At 47.1% G+C, this 25691-nt stretch overlaps 1 protein-coding gene and 1 non-coding gene across 3 annotated transcripts in view; both read right to left on the reverse strand.

Annotated features, from left to right (window-relative positions):
* The window catches only part of NHSL2 (NHS like 2), a 118700-nt gene that overhangs the window by 80630 nt on the left and 12379 nt on the right, over positions 1-25691 (reverse strand). The window lies entirely within an intron of this gene.
* On the reverse strand, positions 5923-6005 carry TRNAK-UUU (transfer RNA lysine (anticodon UUU)). The gene has a single exon. It is a non-coding gene; the product is annotated as a tRNA-Lys (tRNA).

Raw genomic sequence — 25691 nt, forward strand, 5'->3', positions numbered from 1 at the left:
TCATGCTCCCAGCACCCATGCAAGCCTTCCTGCCCAGCTCTGGAAAAGAAAGGTTCAGGGCGTGACAGTGGAACATGAGCACAGGGCAAGACCCTGGAGAAGAGGTGTGAGGCCTGTGGCCTCTTCAGAAGTTGCTGGACTACTACCCCTTCCAGCAAACACACACCCCGGCCATTTGAGCCATGCTGGTTGGTCCTGTAAGCCCACAACATCTGGAGGGCAACACATTCCCCAGCCCTGCCCTGGTCAGGCCAAGAGGATCACTTTCCTTAGGTCTCACCAGCAACAAATAAAGTTATTGACATCTGTCTCGAGAGACAATGGAGTGCACCTCCAGGGGTGAAGTCAGACTGTGGCATCTGTAGGACCAAATTGTCCTTCGGGGCCCAAGCCTGGGCAGTGTGCATGGAGGTCCTGGGCTGCCCAGGCGGCAAGCAAGACCCCCTCTTGGCCTCTCTAGTGTGGTCCAAAGGAAAGCAGAGCAATAGGTTTGGCACCACTTTGCCTGCAGGAGTTGCCGGAAGTAGGTGTACAAGCACCATTCAACTATCTTAGAGACTCTACATTGGATTTGTGAGGTAAACAACTTCAAAAACAACACAATGGCCCTTCCTATGTGTGTGTTTTTGACAGGCAGGAACAAAACGGTGATTTTGTCATGGCATGAAGATAGAATGACCTGTGTTCCTCCTCCTCCAACACCTGTTCTTCTTAATCTACCCATTCTTCATCCTGAGGCCCATGGAAGGTTACAACAATTAAAATGCAATATTAAAAAACAGTTTAAAGCAACTTACAATAATAGAAATAAGGTGGGTCAGTGTGAATATGATGTGCATTGAGTTACCATTTTGCATTTTTATATTGCAAACCGCCCCATGATCTTCAGATGAATACAGTACAAATTTAACCAAATAAAATAAGTGAGTAATAAACTGTCAGAAGCCAGGGTGAAGTGTTGTGTCTTCAGCATTTGCCAGAAGCTGTAGAATGAAGGACACATCTGTGTGGAGAGGGAATTCTACAACATAGGGGCTGCCACAGAGAAGGCCCTCTTCTGGGCCAACAACTGCCCTCCCCCCCAAAAAAAACTTCTGAAGGTTGAGGAATTACTAAGATTATCTTATTTTAGCACTCGAGAGGGTCTGTGAGGAAGGAAGAAGTCTTTCCGGTATTTAGGGATGGAGTCCTTTAGGGCTTTAAATGCCAACATGAGCACCCTGAATTGGGCCCAGAAAGAAAAATGGCAGCCAGTACAGCTATTCTGAAAGAGGCTATATGCAAGATCTAAACGGAACCCCAGCCAGTAATCTGGGCAGGGCATATTGGACATTTCTGCGTGTCATGCTGCCAGAAAAACATGGGGCCAGGTCTGTAAAAAAACAATAAAAGAGTTAGCAAGGGCAGTAGAGTGGATTCAAGTGGCACAGGGCTTTCTTTAACCACAGAACATTGAGGGGGGGGGGAGATAAAGGAGATTGGCTATGCCACCCCAGGGACCAGGCATTTACAAAAGTCAGGCAGGCAGACATTAAAAGGAGCTAGAAGAGAGAGGAGGAGGAAGCCCCAGTGAGGGACTGCTCTCCTCCTCCCCTCCTTTAATAAAACAGGATGAGGTATTTGCTTGGTAAGTTGCCCAGCCATGGAATGCCAATTGGGAATGAGCAGTGCAGACAGAAACACCCTTGGATCCTTTTATGCACCCAAGTGGAGGCACAAATTTTATTTCCTTTTATTTATTTAATCTCCTTGAACACAGAGCCAGGAAGATTATGGGATGGTGTTGGCAGCATTAGACTTCTAATGTGAGAGAAGACAGGTATTAGGTCTCTCTAACATTGCAAACCTACAAACTTCAGATCCCAGATTTGTGCAGTTTGGTTGTTGTTCATGGGGCAGGGGAGTACTCTGCACATTCTCAATAGCGCTTTCCCCAATGCTGTTCAACCTTTCAAGGGCAACATGGTAACTTCCAGGCAGGTTTTTGTGGACTCGGTACCATTCACACATATTTTGCCCATAGCATGCATATGCCATTTTATTTTATTTTGAGATTTATTAGCAGGTGTTTTATTATTTCTTTGAAGTTTAAATGCCATTTTCTTATTTAATTCCAATTCACTGCTTCCATGGGGGGGGGGGGGTAGTAGGGAAAAAAACCCCACAGAAGCGCAAAATCTAAATTATTTATTTATTTATACCTCGCCTTTTTCCTTGATGGGACTCAAAGCGGCATAGATTGTGTGTGTGTGCACGCACGTGTGCATGCGCACACAAAATATGTGGTGGTACTGTAATTTGATGGAAACGCTGCAAAAAACAACAACCCACTAGTCTTATGTGCATGGGTAGCACAAAGTCCACAGTTAATTGACATGTGGAAGTATCATGTATTGTTGTAAAAAGGTTCCCATCCGGGCAAGCATGTTTTATCTGTTGAGTTCTGGCATGAAGCTCTGGTTCATGGGGCTGGTTCACCCATGTGCATGGCCAATAATGAAGGGCAGGGCAATCAAGGAATGCCCAAAAACGAAAGCAACAAATATAATGTGATGGGCTCTTCCAGCATACCTGAAGGAGCGTCTCCACCCCCATCGTTCTGCCCGAACTCTGAGGTCTAGCGCTGAGGGCCTTCTGGCGGTTCCCTCACTGCGAGAAGCCAAGTTACAGGGAACCAGGCAGAGGGCCTTCTCGGTAGTGGCACCCACCCTGTGGAACGCCCTCCCACCAGATGTCAAAGAGAAGAAAAACTACCAGACTTTTCTAAAAAGTCTGAAGGCAGCCCTCTTTAGGGAAGCTTTTAATGTTTAACAGACCATTGTATTTTAATACTTTGTTGGAAGCCGCCCAGAGTGGCTGGGGAAACCCAGCCAGATGGGCGGAGTATAAATAATAAATTATTATTATTATTATTATTATTATTATTCGCTGGAGATATTTCAATAGAGACCAGATGGGAATTTGCAGAACCTGTGTGGAGTGGAATTGCTAAAAAACGGTGGGATGGAACATTGTACGCAACTCCTGCAGCCAAGCTGGTGTCAAATGCATAACTCTGCTTTCCTTTGGACCACATCAGCAAGGCGGGGGAGGGAGGAGTCATCTGGGCAGTCCAGGACCTCTTTGCACACTGCCCAGCTTTGCACCCCAGGGAGGTCACTTTGTCTTCACTACCCTCCACCCCCACCCCACCCAGCACCCTCCATTGTCTCTTGAGACAGATGATGCCAGTAACAGGCTTGAAAGAAGAATGAATGGAATAATGATGGACAAACAAGGGAGTGGGATGGACCATTGGGTGGAGACAGAGTGACAGGTAAAGAGTGCCGGTTGGAAAATGAGGACTGGAGTAGGAAGAGAGAAAGAGGAGATGAGATGAGATGAGACGGAAAATGCAAATGCATACAAGAGTCAGTCATTTTAAAGTAGGATCTAAAACTACAAATCCCATCAGCCCCCGACTGGCAAAGGTTGTTTTAACATGTCTGTATTCTGATCAGGGTAGACTCAAAGGTTATTTGAGAAGGAGCTACCGTCAGTAGGTGGCAATAGGTATTTTAAGGGAAGTCTGGACTCAGTGAAGGAACTGAGAGACTGACTGCATGGCCACCCAGGGACACACCTGGCAGGAACCCCAGAAACATCACAGTGTATCAGTGGCTGGAAGGGGGGCAATGGAAAGAGAGAGCTATTGCCTTCATGCTCTGCTTGTGGGTTCCCCACAGGCATAGGTTTTTGGGCAAGTTGGATCCAGCTGGACTCCTCTTGCAATCTGACTTCTCTGCACAGATTGCAAGGTTCCAGGCTCCTTGGCCTGAATTCCTCATACCGCATCAATAAGATGAAGTCAGACGTGTTAACAATCAGATCATATTCCCAAACACATACTAAAAACATAACGAAACTCCATATTACCATACTGTTAAGTCTGAAAAGCGGATTTAAGTATTTTATTATGAGAAGAGTGTAACTGGGGCACAGCTAACCTCCTACAAACAAATCAAAACCCAGGTATTATTTATTCATTCGATTTATCACTCACCCAATAATAGTAGTTCTCGGCATGACGTACACAATAAAACCGATTAAAAATCAGAAGTCCAATTTGCCTCTCCTCTGTTAAGTGGCACACCCCCATCTTTCGTTAGCTTGTGGAAATACCTTCAGTTTGGATCTTTGGATCTCAAGAGATCACAAGAAGCCAATACTAGCTTTGCAGGATCAGACCCAAAGCCTGTTTGGCCTGGCATTCTGTTCCCACAGTGGCTAACCAGTTGCCTATGGAAAGCCCACTAAGCAGTGCATACCCTAGGAACACGCATATCAGTTACTCCAGTAATCACCTCTGTTTTTAAAAATCTTTCCACAAAGGATGGTCTCGGGACTTGCAGTTTCTTTGCTGCGGTCTGTAACCTTTTGCAAAGCTTTTTCCAATGAGGTGGCAGGACCATATGCTGTGCAAAACAGAAGCATCACCACCCACCACCCAAATGCTCTGTGACCAGGTTGCCTCTGGAAAGACTCCAGGTGCACAATGCTGACAGAGATGACAGCCAGATAACAGCTCAGCACGTGCAGACAGGCGCGCGCACACACACATGGAACGACTTAAAAAAAAAAAAGATATTTTAGAACAACGATGAGGAACTAAGGTCTGGATGTTGCCCTACAGGTCTTCACTATCTTCCTCCCCATATGACACCTCTCACTGGCCCTGCCCCATATCCTGGCAAAAAGGTGTCTTAAGAGCTATGGTAATTCTTGTCCTGTCATGGGTAGAAACCTCTGGCTATTGCATGGCTGGTATGTAAGCCAACTGAATGAAACCCCCTGCAGTGCTGCACCCGCCTTTTTGCACTGGCAGAAGATTGCCATGAGGCAAGAAGGGCTGATCCTTATGTTAAAAGGACTGTAGCTAAGTGGAAGTTAATGCACTTTGCCTGCAAACAGGCGGCGTGTTCAGTCCCTGGCATCTCCAAGTAAACCTGGGGAAGCATGCTGATTTGCCAGTTTTACTCTACTCCAGGGGTCAGCAAGGTTTCCCTCGCCTGGGCCGGATCACTCCAGCGGAGATCCCTCCGTGGGCCGGATCGTGCGCGTACCTGCGATTTCCGGCACCTGCGTCTGCGCAGACGTGATTTCCAGCGCCGTGTAAGCAAGTCCCCACACTGTGCTGCACTGGTTTAGCGCAGTTCGTGGGGACTCGCCGAGCGGGTGGCTCAGTTTGGGGGCAGCTTGTGAGCCGGTTAAATGACCCCCATGGGCCGCTTGTGGCCCATGGGCCTTAGGTTGCCGACCCCTGCTCTACACGAATCCCCCCCAAATCACAGCTTCTTCCTCTATAGGTGCATGCAAAAAGGACACAATTATCAGCATCTGAAGTAGAAGCCGTTCAGCCTTGCTCAGGCTCTGACCTATCGCGGAGGTATGAGATGCTGCCTGTTGCACTGGCTGCAAAGTTAAAGGATGTTGTGCCCTGGAGTGTCAGGCCTGGGTTCTGCACTCATTGCACATCAACTCTTTTGTTTAGTTTTCTATTGCTAATCATGCAAGGACATAGGGAGGGCTGCATAAATAATGGATGGGGAATCTGGGAACTTTCAGCTGCTGCCAACTGCCATCAGCTCCAGCAAGCATGGCCAATGGCCAGGGAAGAAGGGAACTGTACTGTAATGATATCTGGAGAGACACAGGTTTCCTCCTGTTACCTGCCTAGCACCCCATTATTGCATTTTATTATTTTATTATTTTTTGTATTCCCACATGAAAGCTTTTAACAGCGAGAATTTACAGTGTCAATAATGTGCATGGAAGACGGAGGTGAGGGTAGTAAACAACATTAAGCCACCTAATGCTGAATCATAGAGTTGGAAGGGACCCCAATGGTCATGAAGTCCAACCCCCTGCAATGCAGGGATCTTTTGCCCAATGTTGGACTCGAACCCACAACCCTGAGATTAAAAGTCTCATGCTCTACCAACTGAGCTACCCCAGTCAAATCAGACCACTGATTTTGTCTAAAGGGCCTGGCATGCTTCCACCTACTGTGCATGCTTCCACCCATCCATCTAAATGCTTCTAGCTTCATGGGGACACATAGGGAGCTGCCTTACACTGAGTCAGACCACTGGCCTATCTAGCCCAGTACTGTCTACACTGACTGGCAGCAGCTCTCCAGGCAGGGGGCATGCCCAGCTCTACCTGGAGATGTCAGGAACTGACCCTGGGACATCCTGCATGCAGAGCGGGTACTCTAACATCAAACGACAGCCACAAAACAAAACTCCACTATCTATGGTCAGTCCCTGGGATGCTACCCTGGAATGCTTCAGAAAGTGCACATTTGGTAAATCTGCCTTTGAATTCAAACTGTAGCAGATTCACCACCACCACCTCTAAGCTGACGCTCAATCTAGTTTGTCTATCAGCCATTCTCCCTTCATCCCACAATGAATTTGTGCCTGGGACTCACTCACCTCAAACCTCGCTGATTTCTTCTGTCAAATTGTTTTAGCAACAGCTGTTTCACAAAATCAAAGCAAGCAATTCCACAAGGGACGATACATGCACAAATAGTAAACACAGGAGTATTTAACAGCAGGACAGCAAGGAACAAAAAAATAGCAAAATGAGACCAGGCAATAAGTGCTAATCTGGACATTACCTTAGTTTCCTGGTGTGCTCTTTACACACCAGTCATCAGCCGGTTACGAATACTGCAAATCCTGATCTGCATGCAATAGTGCAAAACCAGGAAAATGAAATATTGTATTGCTTCAAGCTCTTGCTCCCTCTCAAGCGTAGCAAAGCTTTTGTAAGTAGTTAAAGCTGCAAACACTGAAAACAGCTGGGCTCCAGTTTCCTTTCTACCCCACTAGATCCTGGTCAGAGAAAGCAGGAAAGACCTCTGTGTATTATCACTTCCTTATCTTCACATTATGAAATCTACCTTCACCCACCCTGTGTCCTCCAGGCAACAAAGAGTAAATGGGCCCTCCCCACTTACCACATAGGCCAGAGCATCTCTGAATACTCCAAGGCGGAGTCACAAGTCATCTGCTTTAAACTACAGAAACTTTACCGCTTAACTGCATGCAAGAATCTGAAGCTGTATGAGCCCACCCTGAGCTAAAGGCTTTAGGCAAGAGATAAAGTGGTGAAGCAATAGGTCCTCCCTATTAACCATTGGCTGCAACCAGAGTGATATAAGTTTGTGGGCTGCTCCAGTGTGCTTTGTTTTTCAGGTTTTGTTTTTACACACACATGCAAAAATTGAGGGTCAGTAAAGCATGCAAGCAAATGACATGTGCAAGCATGCATGTTAAACAGCAAAACGTTCCAGTGAACTGGAGTTAGTTGCAGCTCCTCCCTGCTGTTTGTGTTTAATGATGTGGGTTTACTCCAGTCTTATTCCAGGGGCCCCTGGCAAGATGCAATTTTTTTAAATGATAATAAAAATCCTAGCAAATATCTCCCTTGCTGGATTTATTTAAGCAAAAGCTGGGTGGTGAGGTGTCAGGGATGCTGTAGGTAGATTCCTGAGGCTTGAAAAAACCTCAGAAACTTCATTTGCTCCAAAATGCAGCCGCCAGATTACTGGTTGGGGTTCTGTTTAGATCTCATATAACCTATTTTAAAACAGCTGCACTGGTTGCCAGTTTGTTTCTGGGCCCAATTACCTGAAAGACTTCTTCTCTTGGGTGTTCAAATCAGCAGTCATCTTGATTGTTCCGCAAGATAATCATGCAACAGAGCGGCGTGTCAAGTTCCCATGCAGAACAGGATGAAAAAGATCCACTCTAAAGAGCATAAGATCCTACCAAAGTGGGTGTGGTCCCCTTCTCCCAAATGGGAATGAATTTGCAAAGCAAGTTGAATAGCAGTGACCTAAAGAGGAGCAATTTCTTTCTGCAGTATGTGAGCCACACCCTGAAGCCAACAGACTTCTTTGTTGTTTAGATGGGCTGAAAAGATCCAGTTAGAATGGGTGTTCACCACTCAGCATAGACAACATCTCTGGGATTTAGAATGGCCAGCTATCTAGCCATATCCAAATGTCAGTGAAACAAGATGAAGGCCGCAATCTGAAAAAGACACATTAGCTTGGTTTGCCCATAACGCTAAACCATGGTTGTGAACCATTGTTAATAAACCACGGTTATGGCTGAGGTGTCTGGCAAATGATTACATAACCCTTGTTTTATTGCATAACAGAATACCAGTGAGTGCAACAAAGCCAGCAATTTAAATCTTTTGCCACTATTTGTTTGTGGCTCTGTAGCTTTTGGTCAGTGACAGTTCCTTAACCATAGTTCAGGGGTCAGCAACCTAAGGCCCATGGGCCGGAAGCAGCCCACGGAGGTCGTTTGACCAGCCCCCGAGCCGCCCCCGAACTGAGCTGCCCACTCGCACACTGTGCTAAACCGGTGCAGCACAGCATGGGGACTTGCTTCCGCGGCGCCGGAAATTGCATCTGTGCAGATGCCAAAAATTGCAGGTGTGGGCGCTCACGGGCACGCGCAATCCGGCCCACAGAGGGATCTCCACCAGACCAATCTGGCCTAGGCAAGATAAACCTTACTGATGCCTGCCATAGTTAAAGGAGGTGGTCTGAGTTTGCACATAACACTATGTTAACAAAGGTGTATAAACCAACTAAAAACCTTGATCAATGAGCTTACCTTTAACCATAGTAAACAAACTATTGTTAAGTTGCTGGCCTGGGCTCACACATAACCCTAAGCCACAATTTAATACAAAATTATTTCTGGCCAGTGGGCAAAATCTTAATTTTCCCAACCCTCGCACATAAAATTTGAGAGGTGGGTACCCGATTATCAGGACTTCAAGCCACAGCCTGGGACTGTTTGAAAACCCTTTGCAAGCAGCCCTTAAACTTTTTTGAGGTTCCCTGCCACTGTGTTGGAGATTAGCAACCAGCCACAGCAGAGCCATAGGTGGCTTCCCAAGTACTACATGCTTGGTCCACCAGTTGCTAGTTGGGGTTCTCCATCCTCACTGATTCTTTTTCAGAGAACTAGTTCATGTACTGTACGTAGTTACACTATGGAACTCTCTCCCACAGTGGGCAGTCTTGGCCACCAACTTGGATGATGTTAGAAGAGGATTAGGCAAATTCAAAATAAGACTATCAACTAGAATAAGGCTACTATTCCATATAATAAGGCATACTATACCCACAGCTACTAGCCACGATGGCTATAGTCTACCTCCACTGTCAGAGGTGTTATGCCTCTGAATACCAGTTGATGGGAATCACAGGTAGGCATTGTGCTGTTATGTCCAGCTTGCAGGCTTCCCACGGTTGGCCACTGTGAGAATGGGCCATTGGTCTCATCTAGCAGACTTGCCTTAAGCTCTTCCGTTAAGAAAGAGGGACAGCTAGAGAGAGGTAAGAAAAGGTCGGTGGAGCTCCTGAAGCAGCTGGGCCAATGAAGAAAAATGTGGTAGTGGTGGGGTTATCCTAGGGAAGCAAGCTATAAAATAAGGCAGGGCTCCTGTGCCTGTAGCAGCGGTTGTAGAATTCCAGCACATACAACTTCTGAAATTCCTTGCCTGTCCTCTTTTGCATTTGGCTGCCCTAGTTCCTTTTAAGAAGGTTGCTTGCAAGATCTTAACCCATCTCTTCCCCACTGCCTCCTCAAAAAATCACATATACACAAAGGGCCAATCTAGCTGCTGACCAGCTCCTGATGTGCACATTATGGGAATGGCACCAGAAAAAAATAGAGAGGATTGCTTGCACCCTTGAAAAAGTGGGTGCATTTGGAAGGTGATTTGGAACATTTCTTTCCTAAGTGTCTCAAATTCCACATTGGAGTCCATGGTTTGGGATATGTGAGGTGCAGATGTTGCGGGCCTAGAAGGCCTTTAGAAGCTGGACAAAGCTGCTCTCCTACAGTGCCACCTGCAGGAGTTGAAGGCAAACTGCAGTTTCAAATGGCAGCTGAACATAATCCGCAGGCCTGTGAGTGGTCAGTCGAAATTGTGGCTTCTGTTCCAATTTGCTTGCACAAAGATTATGTGGAAGTGAGAAACTGAGATTAGGGTCTCTTCCAACTTTACAGTTCTATGCTTCACAAATAAAACGGCTGGGCTGCTGCTCTGCCACTGCTTGAAGCAGCCCCTAAGTGGTTTTAGCAGGCATGCCCAGCTCTCAAGAGACTGTGATCTACTCCCACTATAAAAAAACAGGCAGTGATCTACCCATTGGATTAACCAAAGTTGTTGAGTTTTTTTGGGATAATTCACCACAGTTGTTGAGGTTTTTTTGGGGGGGCAATCAATCTGGATCACACGATCGACAAGGATCGACCAGGGATGACACGCAATCGATCGGTAGATCACGATCGACCGGTTGGACTTGCCTGATCTATGGTATAAAACTCCCCACCGTGAAAAGCATTAACATTCAGCAAGCTGCCGCCCCCCGCCCCCGTAAAAGTTACTGAAAATCTCTCCTGCTTTAAGCGGGGGGTGGCCCCATGAAATATGGGGGCATTCACCCCCTCTTCTCCCCCCATCCCAGTTTCAAATTTCGTGTCGTAAGCTACTCAGGGCAGGGACTTGTCCCCTTGTGCTCTGTAAAATGTCCCATGCGCTGACAGTGATACAGAAATAACAGAAGAAGCCACATTATACAGAGTCAGAACAGCAGGTCCATCTAGCTCAGTGACGACTGTACTCTCAGCAGGTGACTGGGGACATTCCCATCCTGGGACTGAGCCTCGGACCTTCTGCATGCAAAGCAGCTGCTCTACCGGTGAGCTACAGCCTTTCCCATAAGGGGCCAGCAACTCCTTTCTGGAACTTTCTCCTGCTATCCTGCAAACTGATTTGATTGTAAACACACACACACAAACCCACTAAATTCCAAGTGGTTTAAAATAGGAACAGAACAGCAAGATCCAGAACAAACTCTTTGTAGTTTCAGTTATCTCTAAACCCAACATAAGGCATAATTCAGAGCCAGCAATGGTTATTTTGGGACGCAGGTGGCGCTGTGGGTTAAACCACAGAGCCTAGGACTTGCTGATCAGAAGGTCAGCGGTTCGAATCCCCGTGACGGGGTGAGCTCCCGTTGCTCAGTCCCTGCTCCTGCCAACCTAGCAGTTCGAAGGTACGTCAAAGTGCAAGTAGATAAATAGTTACCGCTCCGGCGGGAAGGTAAACGGTGTTTCCGTGCGCTGCTCTGTTTCACCAGAAGCGGCTTAGTCATGCTTTGCCACATGACCCGGAAGATGTACACCGGCTCCCTCGGCCAAGAAAGTGAGATGAGCACTGCAACCCCAGAGTTGGTCACGACTGGACCTAATGGTCAGGGGTCCCTTTACCTTTACCTTTAATGGTTATTTTACAACTCTTCCTGAGCAGGGGCGGCGGGGGGGGGGGGGGACAGTGCCACATGCCTGCGGCTGAAGTCAGCTGAAAGGAGCCTCAGTGCAAAAGCACCCTATCATCCCCTTTCTGGCCAGTCAGGGTGGGGATATAGAGAGAAGGTCTCAAGTGGGATTAAACACAATCCTGGATGTAACCCTATTAATAAATCTCCATGGAATATGTCTAAATCAATCCTTCATCTGGTGGCCTGGCTTTCATTTTATTGACAGAACCAGCCAGACTTTTCCAGGGAGGTCTAATGAACTGGGTACAAATTGATCCAATGAAACAGCAACAAACCTGCACATCCAAACCTGCACATAAGCCATACATTTAAAGAGCATTCAACACACATGGTTCTTCCCCACACCAAAAAATCATGGGAAATGTACTTTGCTAAGGGTAACAAGAACTGTGATTTTGTGAGAGGGAATCTGTAGTTCGGAGGGTTCTTTGTGGGGAAAGCATGAGCTTTAAATGTGTGTTGAATATGCTTTAAATACAAGGTGTGGACGTGACCGCATACTAACCTAATCATGTTCTCGTTCTACATTCCCATGCTTCGCTATCTATACTCAGGACATCCTATAGGTGGCAGCAGCGGCTTAAGGCCGATTCCTGGGAGGTTAACGCTCCTTGCATTTGCGATCAAGCTTTTCCCGTATTGTCTTGCGCTTTATTCCAACATTTGCCAACGCGGATCAATTCATGCATCACCAGAATGAAGTGGGCATTCAATGCAGTTTATTGAAATAAGTAAAAACCACACAGATCGGGTAGCACCGGTGATGGCTTATCCATATTTAACTTTTGCCTGCTCTTTCCAGCCACAGGTCTGCGCTGAATTGGAGTAATTCGAGTATTCGGTAGATTGCTGTTTGCTCCGACTGAGCTTTAAGGATTGGGTTTTCTCAGGGAAAGCTCCAGAGCAGAAAGAGAGAGAGAGAAAAAGAGGGAGAGAGGAGCGCTTGGACATGGAGTTTTAAAGCGCAGACCATGCCTGAAAAGCATGGAATAAAGGTGAATGTGGACAACCCCTCAGTAAGTGCGGGGGGACATTGCCCCACAGAAACTCTTCCATAGACATGGGTTGCCAACTTCTCCACTCCCTTTTCTCTGCCTTTAACATGCACACCAACATTTAGAAAGTACATTTTCTCCCCTTCACAACAAAATAATTAATAGTGGAAAGGCAGAAGTCTAAAAGGTTTTTTTTAGAGGCTTCACCTGCTGAGGTTCTGCCTGTTGCAAAATGGGAAGTGCTGAGATAGCTCAGTCAGTAGAGCATGAGACTCTTAAACTCAGGGCCGTGGGTCGGAGCCCCATGTTGAGCAAAAGATCCCTGCATTGCAGGGGGTTGCACCAGATGAACGTTCCCATCCAACTCCACTATTCTATAATTCTGTGAAGCAAGCAAACAAAAAGGCACAGGTGTCGCCCAGAAGAAAAAGTGCTGCTCCCCTCACAAGAGCCAAACCGTTAGCACAGAGTGTGCCAAGGTGCTTCTCACCTGCTTGCATCCCTGAAGGGTAACTGCTTCCTTTCAGAACCGGCCTACGAAGCAGCAGCCGATCTACCGCTTGGTGCTGCCCGCTCTGTTCTCCCTCGGAGTCCTTTCTTGCCCTGCACCGACTTCCCAGCTGGGTGCATCTTCAGGAGAAATGTCTGCTCCTGGCTGTGCGATGAACCCCGGAGAGAGGGGCCTCTGAATAAGAGGCGTCTAGTGCGCTGCTCTCTTTCACTTGAACAGGCAAGCAGCGCACACACAAAATGCCAATTCTCTGGGCAAGCACACTTGGCTCATTCAGCAGGGCAGAGTGCAAGGGAGCCTCCCAGCCAGCCTCAGCACCCTCCACTGAAGCCACACTTTGTGCCAGCAGCCAATGCCCTGTGTATACTTGTGTGCGCACAGCCTTCGCTGGCTGCCTGGTGAGCTGCCAACGGGCACAGTGTGCTTGGTACTTTAGAGAAGTCTTGCCAGGAAGGGGAGGGGAGTGAGGTGGCGGTGGGAAAAGGCCTCTGAGAATAAGTCTTCCTGGATCTCGGATGCGATGGAGCTCAATGGATCTGTTGTCAGTTCCGCTCCTAGCCCTAGCCTGCCAGAGAGGGCCTGCGGTGGGCTGCCTTTTCTCTCCAGGTACCAAGCAGAGGCATGATTCTAACAGAGCCTGTGAATGCTTAAGAGCACAGAGGAAAACCTCTGACATCTAAACACATTTATTAATGATTATGAGGATCCTACCACCGTGTGTGTGTTACCTGAATACCAGGCAACAGGTGGGCAACTCCTAGGAAAGTCAGCTTGCAAGGGCTGCCTTTGGAGCTCTATAGATAAGCTGTGGGGAACCAGCTGCCCTCCTAATGTTGTTGGACTCCCACATTCATGGATCACTGCCTTGCCGTGGCGAAGGGGCTTGAATAAATCAAAGAAGCTATGAACTATGCCGAGCAGGGCACTCAAAATGGACAGGTCATAGTGGTCCATATAGTTAAAGCTATGGTTTTCCCAGTAGTGATGTATGGAAGTGAGAGCTGGACCATAAAGAAGCCTGATCGTCAAAGAATTGATGCTTTTGAATTATGGTGCTGGAGGAGACTCTTGGGAGTCCCATGGACTGCAAGAAAATCAAACATGTCCATTCTGAAGGAAATCAGCCCTGAGTGCTCACTGGAAAGACAGATCCTGAAGCTGAGACTCCAATACTTTGGCCACCTCATGAGAAGAGAAGACTCTCTGGAAAAGACCCTGATGTTGGGAAAGATGGAGGGCACAAGGAGGAGGGGACGACAGAGGAAGAGATGCTTGGACAGCGTTCTCGAAGCTACCAGCATGAGTTTGACCAAACTGCGGGAGGCAGTGGAAGACAGGAGTACTTGGCGTGCTCTGGTCCAGGGGGTCACAAAGAGTCGGACACGACTAAACAACTAAACGACTAAACAACAGCAACAACAACAAGCCCAGCAGGGATGGTGGGTATTGCATATCAGTAGCATCTGAAGGGCCGGGGTCTCCCCGTCCCTGCTGATTTTCAATATTTCCACAAAAATCAAAGGCCTGAAGCAACAGGGCCATAATTTATCAGAAGCCTCTTGTTTATTTTATATCACCCGATTTACCTGTTTTTTCAAAACTCATTTGATGCCTTTCCACAGGTTCATCGCACAACACTGCCACTCCAGGAAAGATGCATCAATAAGTATTAAATATAACAAGAACAGGCCAACTTTTCAGTGGTGGCTCCCCATTTGTGGAATGCCCTTTTCAGGGAAGCAAACTTGGTGCCATTGTTGTCTGTTTCTAGGCACCAGGCAAAAAACATTCTTATTTACCCAGGTGTTTGGTTTTTAAATTGGGAGGGCACTTAGAAAATATGTCAGTGCGCTTTGTTACACTCATCCTTTAAGTATGCTGCAGAAGACTTGTTCACATATATATACAGTGTGTGTGTGTGTGTATATGTGTGTGTGTGTGTGTGTGTGTATATATATATATATGGATGGGCCTTGTAAGTTTTTGTTTATACCTGATTTTAAGGTAATTATCATTTTTTCTTTTTTCTTTTTACTACACAGCCATTAATGGCGCTATATAAATAAAGGTGAATGAATGAATTATAATAAATGTGGTGGTGGTGGAAGAAGAGGGGGGAGACAAATAAGCAGCTAGATTAGTTTTGCTAAAGTTTCAGCCAGCCTTGCCTTCTGAATGGATACCCCATTTCTTTGCCCTCTCCTGTTTTTCTGCCTCTAACTGAGAATGCTCAGTCTTCATTGAAAAGTTTTGTCCCTCACTGCTCATCCATATTTTTGTTCTTTGGCAAAACATGGCCCAACCATGCTTGTTCCTCTCTTTTTAATTTCCCAGCGGCCTCATTTTGGCTACAATTCTGTCAGCACATACCAAATGTGTTTGCTTTTAGAACTGATGGTGTTTATTAAGTACTATTCATGAGTGTTGCGGCCTCTTTGAAGGCCTAATTCTCCACAAGGCCAGCCTCCTTAAAACTTCCGCTTGGTTTCTTCAAACCAGAAAGGGAGGTGCCCTTAAAGCAGGGGGGGGGCATCAGTTTCAGCCCAAGGGCCACATTCCCTTGTAAACAACCTTCTGAAGGCCACATTCCAGTCATGGGCGGGGCCAGAGGCAAAAGTAGGTGGAGCAATGAATGCCATTTTTGCCTTTGTATAGTAGGTTATTTTTCACACCCATATTCACACATCCCTCTCTTATCCTCCAGGGCCAGTGAGAAATGTGGCCTTGAGAGAGTTGTTTGGGAGAGCCACATTTCATTCCTGGGCCTAAGGTTCCCCATCCCACTCTGAAAGATACATATTCAACAAAATCCAATTATCCTAACCACCACAGCACCACCACGAAATTGGTTGTGTGGTCTCTTTTCCGCCATAGTTCCTGATCCTGGCTGGGCAATGTCCACACCTCCAGAATGCAACATCAGAGGCTTTGTGGGAAATGTAAATGCTGCCTGGCCCCCAGGAGTCTGGGAGATCTCATTTTAATTTCCAACAATGCCCCACAGCAACACTATGTCACAAGATCACAGAAAACCAGGGTTCAAATCTCCAAACAGCTATGAAGTTCATGGAGCGGCCTTGGGCCAGTCACTACTTGCATACACACCATACATTTGAAGCACATGACTCTTTCCCCACCCCCTGCAAAAAAAATTAATAAATCCTGGTGACTGTGGTTTACCCCTCACAAATCTACAGTTCCCAGCACCCTTAACAGACTACCCGGATTCTTTTGGGGGAGGCCATGTGCTTTAAATATGTGTCAAATGCATGGTATGTACACAGCCACTTTCTCTCATCCTAACCTACTTCACAGGGTTGTTGTGAGGGGGGTGCCCTGACTAGAGCAGGGGGGAGGGGGAACCTTGTATGCGATGTTGTTTGCTCCTTGGACCAAAGCTGGGATACAAATGTAATAAATAAATAAATACCCGCCACTGGGATGTAAACCCACAGGGCACCAGAGGGCCTTCTCAGATCTGGAGCCAGCCCTCCTCCCCCACATCCTAGCCCCCAAACATTCTGCATCTTTAAGCAATCGCTGAGCAGAAAGCTGTTGTGTGTAACCCTTTTATAGACACCATGGATGGCGTGAGCCCATTGCTGGCAAGATAGGAAAACACACACACACAAACACGCACGAAAAAGAGACCACCCATTAAGTGGGATTTACAAGATGCTTCTGGCGCAGTCTTTGGCTCCCAGCACGGACTGTTCCTGCCCCAGACAAGCGCAAGCAGTTTTGCCCCATAATTCTTTCTTCTTTCATCTCCCTTGACAGGTCTCGGCCATTCCTCTCCCCAAACCACATTTCTTTTGCATCATCAGGACAGTTTAAAGACTTGGAAAAGGTGAGATTTGCTTAGTCTTCCAATTAGCAGTGCTGAAGGAGTTTGTGTGTGCAGGGGAGTGAATCAGGGGGCCTCTCCCTGCTGTATCTTACCGGTTGCTTTGTGACCTTTCTAGATCACTCCCTGCCCAGCAAACAAAAGGAATTTCTTTTCAAAGAACCCTAAGTCTGCCTCAAACCATTTTGCCTTTTCTTCATCCGTTTATGTGATGCTTTGTAGAGTGGAAGAGAATAGGTCCCTGTCCCAAGGAGGTCACAATCTAAATATCTGAACAGGGCAAACTAGAGCTGGAGAGGAGACACTGGAGACAGGGTAAAGTAAGAGAGTGCATTGGTTGGGGGGAGGGAGAGAGAGAGCAATGTGCAGCTGTTTCCTTTTCACATGCTTAGCCTTAGAGCAGATGTGGGGAACCTCTGGCCTTCCAGATTGCTGCTGAGCCACAATTCTCATCATCCCTGGCCACTGGCCATGCTTGCTGGGGCTAATGGGGGTTGTAATTCAGCAGCATCTGGCGGGCCAAAGGTTCCCCACACCTGGCTTACATACAGATTCATTTTAAACAGAGAATGGAAACATTGAGCACCATCGTTTATCGACTGCTGGGATAGCTCAGTTGGTAAAGCATAAGACTCTTGATGTCAGAGTTGAGGGTTCAAGTGCCGCATTGGCCACAAGATTCCACAGCTTTCAGGGTCATGGGGCCAGCATGACCAAACCGCTTTTGGTGCAACGGAACACCATGACGGAAGCCAGAGCACATGGAAATGCCGTTTACCTTCCCGCCGCAGCGGTACCTATTTATCTACTTGCACTGGCGTGCTTTCGAACAGGTTGTTCAGGTTGGCAGGAACTGGGACAGAGCAACAGGAGCTCAGTCCATCGCGGGGATTCAAACCGCCAACCTTCCAATCGGTTTAGACCACAGCACCACCTGCGTCCCAGTATGAAACACTGCAAGTGTGTTTATTTGGGGGACGTGGACTAGCTGGTTTCTCACAAACAAATGAAAAGAATAGTGACTGTAACTTGTTGCCTAAATATAGCTCAGGTTCTACAGATGCTAAACACGCACTCTCTCTTAAAAAAAGGAAGGAAGAAACCAGGGAATCTGGAGATTATGGTTCATTCAAGGGGGATTCCCCCCCCCACACACACATACATCGCACTGTGGACACCCATGATTCCTGATAGTAATGTGTTTTATGAAGAACTCATTCCCAGATTTGCTTGTGTTCCTATTTCCTCCTCCCTCCCATTCTGCTCTTATCTTGTAACTATTATATTTTAACCCTGAAGGCAGGGACTGTATAGTTGTCGTTTTAACCTTTGTAGGACTCTTACCAACCTAAAAGACAGCAAAGGCATCATTTTTCTCAATTTGGATTGAAGCTGGTTTGTTAGGGGAACTCATAAAAATGCAGTATTTTATAAGAAACAAGAGATACTGTATGGATATTGGTTAATGTGTGCACTCCACTTTCCAAACTCTTGGTGGGAGCGCAATGAGTGTAAAACAGGAGCATGTAAACAGGAGCCTTAGAAAACTTCAAGCAAGAAAGAAGGAATTCCAGTGCAACAATCTGCAACAGAGGGACAATATGATGACATGGGCAACTCTCCTGCAACACAGCTGTATCCAAATGGCTTAGTGTTTAAAGGAGATAGCAGTCTGTGTCCAAATGGGAATTTTCTCAAGTGTAGAGTGCCATTTCATGACGCTGAAATTCCCTCTGCTGTGCAAACTAATCGAAGTACACAACCAAATTCTTTGCTATGCAGGGGTCATATTTGCAGATCTGCATTTGGCCACTGGTCCATCTAACTCAGTATTGTCTTCACTGACTGGCAGCAGCTCTCCAACATCTCAGGCAGAGATCCCTTTCTCAGCCTAGTACAAAGACCCTTTTTTCTTATCTTTTTCCTATTTTGAAGCGGAGGCCTGATGGAGTCAGCTGTCAATAAAATAGCACCTCCTTCATTTATAGTCAAAAGCCGAACAACACCATTATTGTTACTAGCATTAGTGTTAGTATTTTATTACATAGTCTGATTCGCAACTTTATAGTGCACAAATTATGCACCTGAGTTATCATCATATAAAATAATACATGTGCATGCATGGATCTGATAACCATGCCACACGTTGTTTGTCAGATGGGTACCAATGCTACACCTTTCACAAAGGAAAAAGGAAAAGAAAGCGAATGCATGCCAGTTTTCAGAGGAAGATATGCTATGAAACTAATGAAACTTAAGCTTTGGGGACGCTAATCCTAGAGAGGCCCAAGTAATGACTTTAGCCCACATTGCTTTAAAAATTTGCTTTAAAAAGTGCCTAATGCATGTATATCGGGGTGCGCTCCCGTTGTTCGGTCCCAGCGCCTGCCAACCTAGCAGTTTGAAAGCTCTCCCGGGTGCAAGTAGATAAATAGGGACCGCTTACTAGCGGGAAGGTAAACGGCGTTTCCGTGTGCGGCTCTGGCTCACCAGAGCAGCGATGTCACGCTGGCCACGTGACCCGGAAGTGTCTCCAGACAGCGCTGGCTCCCGGCCTATAGAGCGAGATGAGCGCACAACCCTAGAGTCTGTCAAGACTGGCCCGTACGGGCAGGGGTACCTTTACCTTTACCTTTAATGCATGTATATAACACTTCCCTAATTCTCCCCCCCCATAACTCAAAAACCGTAAGGCATAGAGAATTTTTTATTCACACCAGTGACTTGGACATATGAGATAATCCAGTACAACTTCAATCAAAATCTTAGTTGTAGTGGTTACTATCAGGGGCGTCTTACCCATAGAAGCTAGTGGCACAGGGTGCCAGGGTGCCAAGTTCTGGAGGGCGCCAGGGAAGAGGTGGAGGCTGGACGCGGCACCTCCCTGCATCAGCTCGCCGCCCTCGCCTGCCTCTGCCATGCCGAAGCAGCGCCACACCCAGAGCCTCCATCTGCCGTGGCCACCATGGCACGAAGCAGCCAGCCTCCGCCTCTTCCCCACTGGAGGAGCCGCCCTCCAGCCGATGCCCGCCTCCTCCAGCCCCACCGGCAGTGCCATCCTCCCTAAAAAAACTCTGGGAAACTGGGGGGGGGGGGACAGGGCAGAGGGAGCTTTGTACCATGGCGCCGGATATGCTTAAAACAGCCCTGGTTACTATTTTTAAAAAAATTATGGTGGTCTGTCATGGATCAACCCCATTGAAGGAGATAACAGTGGTTGCCCAGACCTTGCTGCGGTTGTGAAGGGGCCCGCATAACAGTGCAAACTTCAGGGCCCCCCAAAATGTAGGTCTGCCCCTGCCAGTGTGGCCAGCTTTACAAGGAAACTGTTCATGCTACCAGTTTCGGCTGCTGAGTAAATATTTGAGGAGACAGCCTGTGATAAGTACGCTCCCCTGCTAAGTCTGCTGCCCTAGGTCAAATCCCTGGCATCTCCAGGTAAGGCAGGGAGAGAACCTTGGTCTGAATCCCTGGAGGTCCCATCCACACTTCCGTTTGTCCCTTAATGTAAAGTCACAGGTCTGAGAGGTGTTCCACCTCTGTGGAATCATTGAATTGTAGAGTTGGAATGGACCCCATGGGGCCATCTAGTCCAACCCCCTGCAGTTGGACTTTTGCTGAATCTTTTGCTGAATGTGGGGCTAGAATCCACAAGACTGAGATTAAGAGTCTCATGCTCTGCCGACTGAGCTATCCCAGGTACGTCCAGCTGCTTTCCCTGGAAACCCCAAAGTTTACTGCTGAATTGGAACAAACATAGCTCAGTTGGTTGGATCGTGGTGCAGATTCGATTCTCATATGGGGCAACTGCATATTCCTGCATTGCAGGGGGTTGGACTCACTAGATCAGCAGTTCTCAACCTGTGGGTCCCCCAGATGTTGTTGGACTACAACTCCCATCACCCCTAGCTAGCAAGGCCAGAGCTCAGGGGTGATGGGAGTTGTAGTCCAACAACATCTGGGGACCCACAGGTTGAGAACCGCTGCACTAGATGTTCCTCAGGGTTCCTTCCAACTCTACAATTCTATGATTCTATGATTCCGTCAACCCAGACTGCTTGAGGCACAGGTAGAAGAAAGAATTCAGCGTACCTCAGCAGAGCATCCACCCAAGCCACCGAAGGAGTCAGGTGAGCAGCCCGCCTCTGCAGATTTACCTGTGTTCCATGGTGTTCATCCTCATCACACGCCAAAAAAGGACCGGACCATCACAAGATCTCTACTCCATTCAGCTACAGCCTGAAGAAGGGAAGAGAGGCAGCCCGACACTCGCTTGCTTGCTTGCTCACTCACTGGGAGGAAAGCTACGCTGTGGGAGTGGCAAGACAGGAGGGCTGGGGGAGGTGGCTGTCCGAGGAGCAAACACTCCTTTCCAGACACCCACGCAGGAAGGGAAGGCAGAAAGCAGGAGGGAAGATGCAAGCTGGGGGAGTCAGGTGGTGTCAGGCCCAGCCACCCATCTCTGCCTGGTGGTGCAGTGTGGAAATAGGAAACTGCCACATGGAACAGGAAGCAGACACATTTCAAGCACATCAAAGGGATAGACATGGTTTTTGCAATCACACGTGTCTGGTTTTCCCAAATTAAATTAATTTTATTGTATTTGAACGTCACTCACTCTAATAAAATGATAGAAAGGCAGGAGTTGGAGGGGACCACAAGGGCCATTTAGTTCAATCCCCTGCAATGCAGGAATCTTTTGCCCAACACGGGGCTCAAACCCACAACCCTGAGATCAAGAGTCTCACGCTCTACCGATAGAGATATTCCAGTGTCCTAGTTAAGTCAGGCTGTGAATTCCGCCAAAGATTATAACGAAAATGGCGGCACTGATATGTTACTGGACTACAACTCCCATCAGCTCCACCCAATGGTTGAAGTCCATTGGCGTGTAGTCCAAAATTAAGAGGGTAGCTAGCTGAGGAAGGCTGAAACAGAGCCTAGAGAGAGTCCAACTTCTCCCACGTATTTCCAATTGCAAATCGTTTTTTATCTTTTCTTCCCATAAGGGCTTGAAATGACAAAGCGAAACGAAACTGACACTCCATTGATTTGCACCAAATGGGCCTATGTGCATGAGAGCAGTGGAGAGAACTGTGTCACATTCCAGTTGACAATCAAGACAACGTCAACATTTCCAGTGACAGCCTTTGGCCCTCTCGGATTACCACGCTGCTCTCAGCAGAGGGCTTCACAGCACAGAGATAGGAGGCAGAGGCTGTGCAGTGTAGTGCAGGTGTGTGACCTTTCAGGCCCAAAGCGAAATGACCCATTGGAGACCCCTCCTCCGGGGCCAAGCAAGCCCACACGTGGTGAGCCAGAGTCCTGCATTTCCTGTCTCAGCGCCAAGGCACGCTTCCTCTCTGCCAAAACCCACACCCCTTGGGCTGCCCATTGGACCAGAGCCTGCAATCTGGAAGTGATTTTCTTGCTCCGCTCAGCCTGGCCTGCTTGGGAACGAGCCTCTGGCCCCCACAAATTCCACTTGGATGGAAAGATCTTGCTTTCCCTCCAGTTGGAATCCACAGCCAGCCACGGATAGCAAAACATGTTTCTGGGAAGAGCTGCAAGCACAGCACAGCACCGAGTCATGTAGTACGTTTATTGCAGATTCATTTTGTCCCCTGCCTTACGAATAGAACAATAAGCATGACATGCTTCAGTACGGGATATTGGGAGACACAAGACTTGAAACATACTGAAAATTACAGTAGTTATTTCTAAAAGAAGCATCCATATGTACACATGCACAAAATGGGCAGGGCCAAAGGAAAAAGTGAGCTGAGCAATTAATGCAATTGTTGCTTCTCTACAGACCTCTTTCTCTTACCAACTTCAATGTGACCAGAGTTCAAGGCCACATTCCAGCCATGTGAAAACATTTAATGAGGTGGTTAGTATGGCCTTCAAGGGGTGTGGCCTGCCAATTCCAAGAGTCAGACAGAGAGGCCTAGATAGCTGCATTTGGTCCTTGTGCCTGAAGGTCCTCACTTCTGCTTTTTAAACTACCTTCACCCAATACAAACCCCCTCTCCCAAGCCCAACACATAGGGCAAGTTTGTATCGCACCCTTATTTATTCAAGATCTGCATTGGAGCATTTGGGGAATAAAGCAGCCTGTGGTTTGCATAGGTCTGGGAAATGGGAATCAGTCCAATTTGTATCAAAATCTGCAAAGATCAAATTCCTCAAAGTTCTCCAATAAGGAAGCATTTCCAGCCTTTAGCCTTCTTCAAGTGTTCCCCCAGTTCAGGCCCTTCAGTGCCTTTTGAAATGTTTCAAGGGAAGGCACAAAAAAAGAAGTAAAAATGTAGTATAAACACCAACAACTGGGATACACTGGCTGCAAGCTCTCCAATTGGAGAACAGCCTTTACCGAAGGTGTCATGGGCTTTGGAGAAACTCGAACTCAGAACGAAAGGGAGAAACGTGCTAAGAGGAAGGCACATTTGGCAAACCCTCACCGTGATCAACTCCTGCCTGGAAATCTATGTCTCCACTGTGGAAGGATGTGTGGATTCAGAATTGGCCTCCGCAGTCACTTATGGACTCACTGTTAGAACCGTGTTCATGGAAGACAATCTTACTTGGGTACGAGTGATCGCCAAAGAAGAAGAAAAGTGCCTAAAGGAAGGAACCAACTGACCCTCCCTGGGGAGAACATTCCACATTCAACAAATGGAATATTTTACAATAATTTATTTTAAATACCATCACTCCCTTATGCCACAGGTCCTCAAGGAGGCTTACATACCAAACCTAAAAAGCAAAACAACCCCCCCCCACCAAATTGTTAAAATGCAGGAAGCAGATTAAACCATGAAACAGGGTACCACCACAGAATAGGCCCTGCTCATCTGGATCAGGGCCACCAATGATAATCTGGGCAACCAGGTGCATTCATGCAGGAGGAGATAGTTCTTGCTTTTCTCTAGCATCTCAAGATCTGCAAAGCTTGCCTAAGATCCCAAGAGCTAAATTGCCTAAATCCAGAGCAAAACATTTTTTCTCCAGTTAATGGCGCTTTGTAAATCAAAGTGTTTTCGGAAGGACTCAGCTGTGTGGCAAAGAGCTTTGCATAGCCCCTGCAAATCACTACCGTGGTCTCTCAGCCAGGCTTGCTGCCTAGAATGAAGAACTACAGAGTGTGACAGCGCTCAAATTAAGAGGAAGCTTTGCTGAACTGAGCTGCTTTGTCTTGAACCTTATTGTGGGAGAGTCAGGGCTTATCCACACTTACCTTTCCTCCATGATTTCCAGGCACAGTCCACACTTTAAAGCTCTTTTTTCTTTTGCTCTTGAGCTTTTCCCGCAAAAACCTGCTCTTGAAATCTGAATCAGAGCAAACAGCAATCCACAAAAAATAAATAAAATTGCTGTTTGTTGTGCTTCACCTGTGTCTGGAAAAAGCAGAGCAAAATTTAAGTGTAGATAAGCCCTCAGCCCACAATGCACACATCCGAAGCATTATTCTGACTGCTTTGATCCTTTTGCTGTTAGCATGAGCCTGAAAATTTGTCATGAACTCGAGCTACATCCTGCTTGGAAGTAACTTAATTCAAGCTGCACGCCCATAGTATAGACCATGTTTGGAAAATGCAGCTGACTCCTTTATTCCCTCTTGTTTGTTCCAGACCTCAAGTCTGCAAAGTCAGAGGGCACGGAATGGCTGGTTTTTTGCCACTAAACACCAGTAAACAGTTTATTTCAAAGAAGGCGTGGAATAGGCTTCTGAATCCAGTGCTAGGAGCAAAGGAGATTGACTCATGCAGAATTAGCTGTTCTTTTCGGAGTGGGGTGCAAGAGGAGGAGGAGGAGTGCTTTTTCAGCCAAAATGCAATTTTGAAGATGGTGGGAGTCTTCTTCTGTAGGTGGGATGTGCAATAAATTAGGGATATGTGGGGGAGAAACCTGCAACCAAATATTGCAGTGCATCACCATCCTCAAACAAGAATGCTCCTGTTCATGGGTCCAGCCAGCTTTGAACCCCTATAGCAATACGTAGTCATGCCTTGAAGGAGAAAAGAGAGACTGTTCTTGGAATGGTAGAAGGGATGGACAATATGTTCATTTCAGGTGGGGGTTTTGTACAGTTTCACATTCCTCTTCCACCCCAGTTTTAAATTCAGTCCTCCACATTTCTGCATAGGTTTGTTTTTATTTACCCAAAAAAGTCACCAACATATTAGTGCATTTCCCCCTAATATACTGTTGTATATGCAGCTTTGCTTAATATAGTTTTTCATTTTATGGAAGCACATATAACATAATCCAGAAATGCAAAATTGAGAAGAACAGAGGAAGTGGCAGACTCTGAGTCCACCTAGCTCAGTACTGATTGCACCAGTGTCTTCCGCCTTGGGTCCCAAAATGTTGTTGGACTCACCCATCATCGCTAACCATTGGGCAAGCTGGCAGTGGAACGTGGGATCTACAGACCAACAACATCTGGGCACCCAAGATTGAAGAACCCTGGCCTATGATGACTGCAGTAGTACTCCAGGGTCTCGGTCAGAGAAAATTCTATCACCTGATTGTTTTTAAACCAGAGTTGCCAAAGACTGAACTTGTGTGTTCTGCACACAAAGCATGAGCTCTGCTACTGAGCTACAGCCTTGATCCCTATGCAGACAGGGCACCACAAAGATCTCCACGGCATTTCTGTGTATGCTGCACACCTCTGTTCCTTGCATAGGTAAAGGGACCCCTGACCATTAGGTCCAGTCATGGGGCTGCAGCGCTCATCTCGCTTTATTGGCCGAGGGAACCGCTATACAGCTTCCGGGTCATGTGGCCAGCATGACTAAGCCGCTTCTGGCAAACCAGAGCAGCGCACAGAAACGCCGTTTATCTTCCCGCCGGGGCGGTACCTATTTATCTACTTGAACTTTGACGTGCTTTCAAACTGCTAGG

Source organism: Podarcis muralis, chromosome Z (genome assembly GCF_964188315.1).
Source record: "Podarcis muralis chromosome Z, rPodMur119.hap1.1, whole genome shotgun sequence".
NCBI classification, from domain to species: Eukaryota; Metazoa; Chordata; class Lepidosauria; order Squamata; family Lacertidae; genus Podarcis; species Podarcis muralis.